The sequence below is a fragment of the Artemia sp. Qi Xiang Cuo genome, chromosome 7 (genome assembly GCF_049724085.1).
Source record: "Artemia sp. Qi Xiang Cuo chromosome 7, ASM4972408v1, whole genome shotgun sequence".
In the NCBI taxonomy this organism is placed as follows: domain Eukaryota; kingdom Metazoa; phylum Arthropoda; class Branchiopoda; order Anostraca; family Artemiidae; genus Artemia; species Artemia sp. Qi Xiang Cuo.
Genome location: NC_142800.1, coordinates 21403057 through 21415798, shown reverse-complemented (window position 1 = coordinate 21415798; position 12742 = coordinate 21403057).

Sequence of the window (12742 nt, the reverse complement as noted above, 5' to 3'; positions counted from 1 at the left end):
GAATATTTTGATTGAGGTAGCAGGGCGGGGAAAGTAACCAGGGGGATCCCTCCCCACACGATACCGAATCTTTGGCCACTCTTTATTCAAAAAATTAAAAAACTTAGGGTTTGTTAAAAAAGGGTATCAGTAACATTTTTTTTTGTTGGGTATCGTACCTTTAGAACGGTATAAATTTTCGCTATTAAGTTCTTTAAATCCTTCTGGTATGAAAAATAATCTTTTTATTATTTCGCGGATTTATTTGCCCCTCCCTCTGGGTCATATCGCGGCATCTGGAGGGGAGGTATGTGTTAAGTTTTTTTTTTTAATAAATGATACTGAAATTGAAATACAAAATATAAATCCCGTAGCCATAGGAGGAGGGGAGGAATGTGTTTGCCTTCTTGCATGGATATTAAAGGCAAAAGGAGAGAAAGGACCTCAGAAGCAGGAGGTGGGAGGATTTGTAAAAGATAATCATAGAAGTATAAATAATTGCTCAATGGGGAAAATCCTTTTTATTAGACAGTGAACCATAAGAAAATAATATCTGGATATTTTGGTCAGTATACAATGACCGTCATCAGCAGATAAACTAAAATAATGCATCGATATTTATATAAATAAATACAATATAACATTAATATAACGTTAATATAATATAAATATAATATAACGTTATAGTATATAATATAGTATAACGACATTTATATTTATATAAAAAAAACATCGACATTTATATAAAACAAAAACTAATTACATATTACTTAACGCTCTTTTTTTATTGCGGTATTATATATTATTATAAAATATATAATAAAATATAAATTGATAATAAAATAAAATAAATTAAAAACAATTAATAATAATTAAATATTAAAAAAATTTAAATACTAAACTAAAAATAATTAAAACATACGTGATTAATTGATTAATTAGTTTAAAATGATTTTGTAAATAAATGATTTTTTTTTAACTTGTCCGGAAAATTTTGTGGGAGACAGGGGAAGGATCAAATCAAGATTGTGCCCCGGGCACAAGAGAGGTTAGAACCGCCACTGTTTTCACTCACGTTTCTTTTGTTCAATTTGGTGCCCTCTATTACCAAAAATTCAAATGGAGTTTATTTCATTAAAAAGTAGTTGCTGACTTCTAGAAACTTGTTATACTAGAAACCAATCAGGTATTTTTTTGGCAAAAACTTGTCCCCTTGGAAAGACTTTCAACTTTCTCGGTTAAATCGCTATCTAGCAGTGGACATACCACTCGACGCGGCCTTTTAACGCCAGCTCTATATATACTAATCACGGCACTAGAAAATGTACCCCCTTCCCCCCTTAAAGGTGGCAGATATAACCTTAGACTGTGTGCGAAAATTTGCTGATGTTGTCAGTTTGCGTACAGATTGGCATTCTTGTACATCACAAAACACAAAGATACAAAATAAGCAAAACATAAATTAAAATGAAGTTGGCATCAAGCCCTGACTAGTGGAACAGTTTTTAGTAACAAACTGTAAGTAAGGAGCGACTCGGCTCAATAATAACCGAAACTCTAAACCGGAATTTTAATATCAGCAGATAATCAACTTATTATGCTGATTCCAAATATATAAGATTCATCAAGTTTAGCGTTACTCATCAAAAGTTATGAGCCTGAGAAAATTTGCCGGATTTCTGAAATAGGGGTAAATCACCAATATTACAGGAAATATGAAAGAGGATTTCCCCTCCTCAATGCCTCGCTCTTTACGCCAAATTTTTATTCTTTCTCACAACTCTATTTTTTAAAAGAATAAAAAAAACTTTAGCGTAAAGAGTAAGGCGTTGAGGAGGGGAAAGCTCCTTTCATATACAATTAATGTTCATTTTAAGTTTTAATGTCGCTCCTTACTTTCAGTTCAAAAAAAAATTGTTTTTTTATTTAATTGGAGAAAAAGCCAAGACAGATAATCTGATTGAGAGGCAAAGCTGGCATAAGCCTTTTTCAGAATTAATTAAAAACTTTTCCATAAAACAAGTTTTTCAATAAAAACTAAAGAACTCCATCAAACCAAAAATGAGCAAAAAAAAAGAATCAAATAATCTTCCAAGCATACAACTACCACAAATCAGTATCAATAAATAAATGAAACTCAAAACAAACAAAAATCAAAATAAATAATAGAGTCAAACTCAAAACGAGCACAAAATAATATGAGTAGGGCTCTAAACCCCTATGATTTCTAAAAGCCAGAATATAATTTGTACTTTACTGGAAAAAATGCAAATCAATTTACCAAAACAAATGTGCATTGTCAGTTTAATATGCATATGCTGATATTTATTCATTAAAATCTTAATTAATTGAGGGGGCAATAGCCCCCTCAATTTCAAATCGAATGAGCCCCTTCTGAAGTTTTTAAGGCAACGATTTCTACAAAAAAAAACACTATATATCCCAAGGGCATAACTTACAACCTTAGCCCTGAGGGCTGGGGGGGGGGGGGTTGTAATAATCAAAAACATAATTTCCAGACCCTTCAACTACGTTCAACAAAATGGCTATATCAAAATAATAATCGAAACTGTTTGATGAAATGATGGGTGTGGGGGGGGGGGGGGGCATTCGCCCTCCAATCAATTTTGACTATTAATAAGGGCACTAGCCCTCTCAATTCCCCATTGAATGAGCCCTTTTTGAAGTTTCTACGACAACACTTTCTATATAAACCTTATTGGCCCCCAGGGCATAGCGTACAACCTTTGCCCTGGGAGCTGGGGGAGTTTGTCATCCTCAAAGACACAATTTCTGGACCTTTCAACTACCTTGAACAAAATGGCTATCTTAAAGTTTTGATTGAACGTGTTCGGGGAAATGGTGGACGTGAGAGGGGGGTTAGTTACCCACCAATCACTCCCGACTATTAAAAAGGGCAGTAGCCCTTTCAATTTCCAATTTAATAAGCCCTTTTTGAAGTTTATACGACAATGATTTCAATAAAAGCCTTGTATGCCCCCAGGGAATAACCTAAAACCCTTTCCCTGAAAGTTGGGGGGCGGAGGAGGGTTGTCATCCTCAAAGACCTATTTTCTAGAACTTTGAACTGCGTTGAACCGAATGGCTATCTCAAAATTTTGATTGGATGTGTTTGGGGAAATGGTGGGCATGAGAGGGGGGTTAGTTGCGCTTCCATCACTTTCGACTATTAAAAAGAGTGCTAGCCCTTTCAACTTCCAATCGAATGAGCCCTTTTTGAAGTTTCTACAACAACACTTTCAACAAAAACATTATATGTCCCCAGGGCATAACTGACAACCCTTACCCTTGGGGCTGTTGGGGGGGATTTTGTCATCCTCAAAGACCTAATTTCTAGAACTTTCAACTACGTTGAAAAAAATGCCCATCTGAAAATTTTGATTGGATGTGTTTGGGGAAATGGTGGTCGTGAGAGGGAGGTTAGTTGCCCTTCAATCACTTTCTACTATTTAAAGAGGCACTAGCCCTTGCAATTTCCAATCGAATGAGCCCTTTTTGAACTTTCTACGACAGCCCTTTCTATAAAAACCTTGTATGCCCCAAGGACACAACTTACAACCCTTGCCCTGACCGCTCTGAGAGGGTTATTATCCTCAAAGACCTAATTTCTAGAACTTTCAACTACGTTGAACAAAATGGCTAACTTAAATTTTGATTGCATGTGTTTGGGGAAATGTGGATGTCAGAGGGGGGTTAGTTGCCCTCCAATCACTTTCAAATATTAAAAAGGGCACTAGTCATTTCAATCTCCGATCGAATGAGCCCTTTTTGAAGTTTTTATGACTACGTTTTTTATAAAAACTGTATATGCCCCCAGGGCATAACTTACAACCCTTTCTTTGAGGGCTGTGAGGGGGGGGGGGTTGCCATCCTCCAAGACCTAATTTCCAGAAATTTTATTTACCTTGGATAACACGGCTATCTCAAAATTTTTATCCATCCTGGAAGGGGAGGGGGGTAAATGAATAAGAGAGGGTAAAGTACTTGAAATATGATGCAGGTATATTCTAGTTAAATATTTAATATATATATATAGAGTTGGTTAGGTATCTAATATAATGCATTCTGGGCGGCCTGCTTTCTACAATTCTCTATTGTAGTTTCCATAATTTTGTTACTACAGTATTATATTGTGATCACATTTAGGTATATTTCATTTTGATAAACCTAACTTCACTTCTTAAGTGTGGTCGGCATAACACGTAAGTACCTATGATACAATTTGCTTTTAGAAAGTGATGAATTAAATTGTGTTTCCCCACAAATTATACATATTATTCAGGGTCAGCTGTGACTGTGACAATCGTCTAGTTCTTCATTATTAACTCGGAATACATCAAAAGGAGTTTTCTAACAGAAAATTTGAGTTTTTTAGGCCCTAGCACACGTCTCTCATCACCAAATTTTGCCCATACTTTACCACTCAGGACTTCAATCATGAAGATTGAAGTCCTTTTCCCAAATAACGGCATGGCAAATTCTGCAAAAACTACAAAAATCTAGACCCAAAAATCTACTTTTGGATGGATCAAACCCCCCTCCCCCAATACAAATCCTTTTTAGTGCCCTAAATATTGATGTTCGTTCATCACCGCCAAGGAAGGTTCAGAAAAACTCATAAATATTTATTTTAAAGACCCCTTCCCCTCAGTAAAATTGAGGAAACCTCCAAAGATTCTTGACCGGTGAATCCACAAGAAATAACATAATGCCGTAAATACTGCAAGAGCTGCGTAAGGCGATGAATACTAAAGTCAGTAAAGAATCCTCGTAGAAAAGATTTCTCAATACGTAACAGTTTGAATACAGAACATGCATCTTAAGAAATTATACGGTTGTTAACGTTGTGTTTTTGAGATGGTAATAAATCAAATCCGTTGGCAACGAACTGGTATCTTAAATAGAAGTTGTCTTGCTGATCAGGTTTTTTTGCAGGAATCGCGATCGGGTAATAAAACAAACATTGAATGCACCTGATACTCATTAACTTGACGCTTGATTTGAATCTTAAGTGCTGTTTAACCCTTATACTGAAGAATTGTTAGTTGATTATCAATTTTTTATTCAAGATATCTAGCTTTTTCGCAGACTGTAATTACTCTAAATTATAGTAGGGGTCTGTAGGGCACTGTATGGTCTTGTCAAAAGACGAAAACAGCGTTAAGCGGTGATGGAAGTCCATGTTAATTTGAACCCCTGACAGGTCGTTCATGGGGGTTAAAACATCCCCTTGCTTTTTTCCAAATCAAAAAGATGTCTGTCATATTTTCATCAAGCATACAAGAGAACGACAATTTGGGTTTTAAAGTTTTGAAGGGTTGGGGGAGGTTGGGGAGGTTTAAAAAAAACTTTCCGGGAGGCCTATATGTAGTTTATGTCAATTTATTTATGCGCATGTAGCTTCATTAGTATATAACTTATTCGCTAAAATAGTATAAATCTAGCAAAAGCAGAACACAAATTCAAAAAAAAAGTTCATAAATATTTCCGAAAAATATACCGAATTGTATAAAAAGTTTCTATAATGGACTTAAGTAAAAACTCATTGAAATATGAAGTTTTAACAACCGTGCATTTCAATATTATAGAACCTAAATTAGGCCTAATAGTTAAAAAAAAATCTATACTTAAAAGTTTATAATTAAGCTGTTTTTATGAGACGTGATTAAATATGAAAGGGGAATGCTGACATTTGTTAGAAAATAATGCTAGCGCTTATGATTGAAATGTTTACATGCCATGCCTTACATGCAGGCACGTACACATGTTTTTTTCCCGGGGGGGGAGGGGAATTGGAAGACAAATTTTGACAGATGAGTTGAATAAGAAGTGCCCAGAAATTTTGGAATATTTAGGATTTGTGAACGTCCCTGCTTAAACATGCTTTAAAATACGCTTTACATACGTCCCTGCTCATACGCTTTAAAAAATGACTGATGCCTTTATAGTGTTTGAGCTATGAATCACCTTTGAAATGGTTCAAATTTATTGTTATATATGACCGGGGACGTGCAGAGGGGGGCTTGCCCCTCCTTCCGAAATCCAAAGTCTTCTGAAATTTTTGGCACCTCTCTTTCAAATTGAAAATTTTAAATTAGGCTTCCTGAAAAAAATAATAACTTCATACGTGTCTAATACGCCCTGGATGATTAAACAAAAAATCTAAAAAAAATTGCATGTCTGCAGAATATAACTAAACTACCCGAATTGGTTAATAGACGCAGTAGCCCTGTGGTTAAATACCGAGGAGAATTGGGTATCTATTATCTTTGTATCCAAAACTTTAGGGGTGGCTGCAGGGTTCATGATCTAAAAATTTGTTACTTCATTAAAGAAGGATCGCAAAACTGGTAGAGCTGAATGAATATAACTAACAACGTATTCAACAAACTATTAAATCAACAATTATCAATGAGTATATACAATCAAGTATATATATAATTGATAAATTATATATATAATGATATATATACATGAGTATATACACGTCAATAACTAAGTTTTTAAATATATAATTAATTATCAACATTTCTGGGACGTATGAGAACGGGGGGGGAGGAGGAATTATAAATTTTACTGAATCTCTTAGCACTCCTATTGAAACTATCAAACGAATCAATTTCAATATTGTCCCCCCCCCCCGAAAACAATTTTACTGTCTGCCCCCACGCTGAAAAAGACACCTTTATACCTGCCTCTATCATATTGTCATTACACTGTATTATCAATCAACACTTTATCAGTACAGTTTATCAACAATTAAACATATTATCTAAGCTATTCCGAATATTTACGAATAGTGAACATAAAAATGCCCAGTTACAAATAGTAAAAGAAACAATTTGGCCAGATATCTCGAGGGTTATGACACCTAAAAATTACTATTCTAGCACTAAAAATTAATTTTGCTAATTTTCGCAGGTTTTCCGAAACACTTTCCTAGGTGAAGTCTCAAACAGCCTTAAAAAGGGAGTGTTCTGTCAATTCTCTCTGTGCTGATATTGCCGGGCCTAGCACAAAAGGGAACATTACACATTTTAATAGTCTTAGGGGAAGTGGAAAAATATTGAGCATTCCTAGAGGGGGGCACCCTGGTTCATATCTCAAAATGCCATATGTGCCACACAGTTCCGCCACACCTGGCAAAGTTTCTGCCGCCCTTGGCACGCGCTTCTTGGTGTACAAGGTTTGTGAAAGTGGGCGCACCCAACTTTCCTTAACGATTGCTCGTTTTAAAGGATTTAAATCACAAAAAATATATGTAGCTGAATAAAGCGAACTCAGATTGAGATAAAGAGATGTTACTGCCCTCTGCTTCCATGTTAAAAAGTTTGCTGCATTTCCATTGGTTAATTTTTGTTCCTTATTTGTAAGCCAATGATATTAATATGATGACTAAAAGGGAAGCCAAATAGCCCTGTTTTTTACCCGTTATTATATTTACCTGTTGTTCCTGATTTTTAGTCAGCAAACAGAATGAGAAGTTTTTTAGTTAACAATATTTTTAGTCCCACTATTTTAGTCGCAATATTTTACTCACATTTAGTCGCAATATTTTAGTAATAACATCAAAGTCACAATATTTAGTAACAATTTAGTCACAATACTTTTTGCAATTCTTTTTCTATTTCTCTGTGCTATTTCTTTGAAAGCGTCACGAGGTTCTCAATTCGGCAGCAGAATCTTTGCTTTGTTTGACACCTAAAGTAAGTTGAATAACAACCTCCTTTAAATGCGTTTAAACCAGTTTAAATGCGAAAAGAAAGAATTTCTTTAGGATAATTTTTTGGCTACTCTAGTTAGATTCAACATTTCTAAAAATACCTCCGTTTACATTTTATAAAATTATAAAGCTTTTCCCAGAGAGATAGAAAGATGTTACTGTCCTATGCTTCCATGCTATAAAGTTTGCTGTATGTCCATTGGTTGAGTTTTGCTACGTATTTTTGTAAGCCAATAATATTAATCCAATGACTGAAACTGAGTCAAATAGCCTTTCCTTTTTTTACGTCTTGTTGCAGTTACCCGTTGTTCCAGCTTCTAAGCGAGTAACAAAACCATAACTTTTTTTTTATTTCAAAATATCTAGTCACAAAATTTTAGTCACCTTTAGTCGTAATATTTTAGTCACAATTTAGTCACCACATTTATACGGGGTGGAGGAGGAGCGTGCGTAGCTGTGTTGGCCTCAGGCGGCTTGGTGCTGCGGTGAGTTGTTAGTAGTAGTAGTAGTAGTTCATCATCCCGCCCCATGCCGTCTTCAATACTCAAATAGGACATCCCCAAAAAACAAATGTTTTACAAGTAAATTCTCTGTTTCTATGATATTTCTTTGAAAGCATCATGAGGTGCTAAATTCAGTACCTAAATCTTTGTTTGTTACTTAAAGTTACAAAAAGCATAGATGCACAATAATTCAAAAGACTGCAAAACTTCACAAGCTTAGCCTTTGATGTCGTGATTTATATGTTTTTGCCTTCTTTTTGAAAGCCGGTTATTTCCTTTCCGTTTTGATTCCTTAGAACTATCTTTGATGTAAGCAATCCATACTTCCCACAACAAAATGTTTTATCACTCCTTTGAAAACATTTAGGGACTGAAGAAGTTTTCAATTGCGTAGTCAAGGACTAATCGGCTGGTTCTGAGTAAACAGGGTCTTTATTGAAATTTTGTAATTAGTACAAGATGCGAGTTCTCAATTTAGACCAACTCTTTTGAAACTCGATCTAAAGGGCTTTGTAGGAGTATTTTCATTTACTATGTCTTGTAAGGGGTATGTTAACTCTAACATGGTGTTCTAGAAGAGGATATGCTTATATTCAGGGAAGTCATTCCAGTTTACTTAAAGAGGTGCAACAATCAAGAATTTTCATGAGGAATACTCTATTTTTCCTGGGTTCAGAAAGATTTTACTTTTTTGGGAATGCGGGGTGGGATAAGGAACTCTGGACAAATAAGGTCTTTATTTAAATTTTGGAAGATTGGGTTTTGAAGGACTGCTTGAAATTTGCTCTGAATGGCTTTCTAAAAGTATGTTCATTTATTATTCTTGCAAGAGGTAGTTTAACATTGACAGGCGTTCTAGAAAAAAGAGGTCTAAATGCAGGGGCGTTCTTTCAATTTACTTCAAGAGGGGCAACAATCAGGAATTTTCATGAGGAACCCTGTGTTTTTAATGGGTTCAGAAAGATTTTGCTTTTTAGGGGATGCCCTACTTGAGTATTGAAGAGGGCATTGGGCGGAATGAGGAACTCTGGGTAAATAAGGTCTTTAATGAAATTTTGTTAGTAGTTGAGAGTAGTATAGGCATTGAAGGTTCTACCGTCCAGTAACCCCGGAATAAACCTGGTTCCTGTTTTTACCGGTCCCTCTTTTCTGGAAGACACAGAGGTGTTATTAATTTTCTAAACAATGCAGGTTTTACTTCAATTTTTACAGTTTGGGAAGATACACCCTCGCATTTGGAAACTCATAGGGGAAAACTAAGAGACGTAGATATTAGGGAATGTTTACATACGGTTGCTATGTAATAGAGGATGACGCAATCCTATGTGACTCAACAGATGTTATATCATAGGGATTTTAAACTAAGTAATTGGAGTTGGAACTCATGCGTGACTTAGTGGATTTATTGGAAATAACCTAATAACGGCGCAAACGCAGGTGTTACGTAATTACAGTGCACACATGTGTGTTACGTAATGACAGCACATACGTTGGTGTTGCGAGCACATCAATGTCACATAATACTTTTTGAAATTTCATTTTCTTTCATGACGTTTCAGGACATTTCAACCTCACCCCTTCATCATCCCCTAGGACATTTTCAACCTTTTCCTTCCGGAAATAAGGTTACAAATCTAAATTAAATACTGTTTTTTTATTTGAACAGCGGAAATTTGCCATTTTCATTGCTAGAATGCGATAGTCCAATACAATTCACGCCACTTACAGTTCCAATGGATGGCTCTAACTTAACCATCGGAGGACCCTAGAACCCGTTTCCAAAGGGACCCAAGCTTCCAATTAAACCCCCCCCCCCGCCCGAGAAATTCCCTAGCAACCGTAGCGAGCAATTTCAACGGGGTCTCCCCTAACCTAACCACCGGAGGACCCTAGCAGCCATTTCAACCGAGACCCAAGCATCCAGTTCAACAGGGCCCTAGTGAGTAATTCAAGTGAGCCCCCCCCCCAACCTAACTACCGGAGGACTCTAGCAACTAATTCAACCGGGACCCAAGCATACAGTTCAACAGAGCCCTAGCGGGAATTTCCAACGATGCCCCCACTCCCTAACTTAACCACCAGAGGACTCTAGCAACTAATTCAACCGGGACCCAAGCATCCAATTGGGCCCTAACGGGAATTTCCCAGGAGGCTCCCACTCCCTAATTTAAACACCAGAGGACCATAGCAACTAATTCAACCGGGACCCAAGCTTCCAATTCAACAGGGCCCTAGCGAGATTTTCAACGAGGCCCCCCACCCTCTAACCTAACCACGGAGGACCCTAGCAACTAATTCAACCGGGACCCAAGCCTCCAATTCAACCCCTATGCCCCCTAGCGAGTAATTGCAACAAAGGGCCCTAATCTAACTATCGGAGTACCCTAGCAGCCAATTCAACCGGGCAGCCAATACAGCCATACTCTGTTTGTTGCTCCATGAAACAAATGCAGTCACATTTTTATAATGATATCGGATATGAAAAGATTGTATTTTTTTGTATTTTGTATTTTTTTTTTTTTTTTTATAGTATGTTTTTGGTGAAATACCAAGTACATTATAATATAAAAAAAAATTTCTTCACCCAGGTTAGGTCTGTTTATGCCTTAAAACTGCAAAATTTCTAAGTTTTTTCGATACTTTTGTCTTATAGCCAACACAGTCAAGTTCTTCTATCGCGAACATAATACAATATCCGGTTTTCATGGTACTTATACAAGACAATATTAGCTTCGGCTCATTGGGAAATTAAATAAAAAAAACAAGTTTTTTTAACTGAAAGTAAGGAACGACGTTAAAACTTAAAACGAACAGAAATTATTCCGTATATGAAGGGGGCTGTCCCCTCCTCAACGCCTCGCTCTTTACGCTAAAGTTTTTTTATTGTTAAAAAAAATAGAGTTGTGACAAATTCAAACTTTAGCGTAAAGAGCGAGGCGTTGAGGAGGGGACAGCCCCCTTCATATACGGAATAATTTCTGTTAGTTTTAAGTTTTAACGTCGTTACTTACTTTCAGTTAAAAAAACTTGTTTTTTTTAATTTTTGAACGTTTTCGAATTAATGCAGGTTTTGATTTTGGCTCACCGTACATGAATAATTAAAACAAAATTTGCATATTATATTTGGTTAAATGGCTTTCTCGAAACTTGTTTAATTTTATTTACGAACGTTTTTATTAGTAATAAATATACGTAACTTAGAATTAACTTACGTAACGAACTTCTATATTCATAAATTTTTAACATGTATATTAGGGGGTTCGCCCCCTAGTCAATACCCTGCTCTTTAAACTATAGTTCAAATTTTTTTTTCCAGTTCTTTAAAAATGACCTCTTAATCACAATCAGTTGATCAGTTGAAAAACTTGTTTTTTTTTATTTAATTCCTGATCTTTTTCTTTAATAATGCTGGGAAATCCGGCGCCCCCTTCATAGCAATGTCCCTTCCCCCATGAAAACTTCCCTCATGGAAAGATCCTTCCATATAGCCCCCGACCCTCTCCTTCCCCAAACTACCGGAAAAAATCTCCTCTTAAAAATTATGTATACTTCCCAATAACCAATACTATATGTTAACATTGAGTAAAGTTCATAACTTTCAGCCCTCCCCTGGGGACTTTGGGGGATCAAGTCATCCTAAAAGACATTTTTATCATATTTTCGACCATGCTGAACAAAATGGCTATCTCAAAATTTTGATCGGGTGACTTTGGGAAAAAAATGAGCGTGGGAGGGGGCCTAGTTGCCCTCCATTTTTTTTGTTAACTTAAAAAGGGCACTATAACTTATAATGTCCGCTCGAATGCGCCCTCTCACTATATTCGAGGCCCCCGGTGTTGATTAGAACCCCCTTGGGGAAAAAGAAAAAAAAAAAAACAAAAAAAAAAACAAATAAACACGCATCCCGGAAATTTATTCTGGCAAAAATAGATAATTCAAATCTTTTTTAGATTTGTGCCTAAAAACTCAGACGTATAGGTTTACGATATTATAAATATTATTGTAGGATTTTCATTAAGGTTCTATAACTTTTAGGGGTCTTTCCCCCTTTTTTCGAAAATCAGCCAAATTTTCTCAGGCACGTAACTTTTGATGGGTAAGATTAAATTTAATGAAATTTATATATTTGAAATCAGAATTAAAATCTGATTCTTTTGATGTGTCTATTGGTATCAAAATCCCATTTTTTAGAGTTTCGGTTACTATTGAGCCGGGTCGCTCCTTACTTACAGTTCGTTACCACGAACTGTTTGACTACATTGTAGCTATATTTTAATTAAATATTTAGTTGGTATTTTGGTTAGGTTAGGTTTGTTTAGGTTACATATTTAATAAAATGCGGTCTGGGTGGCCCCCACTTCCATAATTCTTTGTTGTAGTTTTCATAATTTTGTTGATAGTGTTATACTTTCATCATATTTTGTTTTATTTCATTAGCATTAACCAAACTTCAGTTCTCGACAGAACTTGAGTGTGGTGGCTATAAGACACAAGTACCAATTTTTACTTTGGTTGG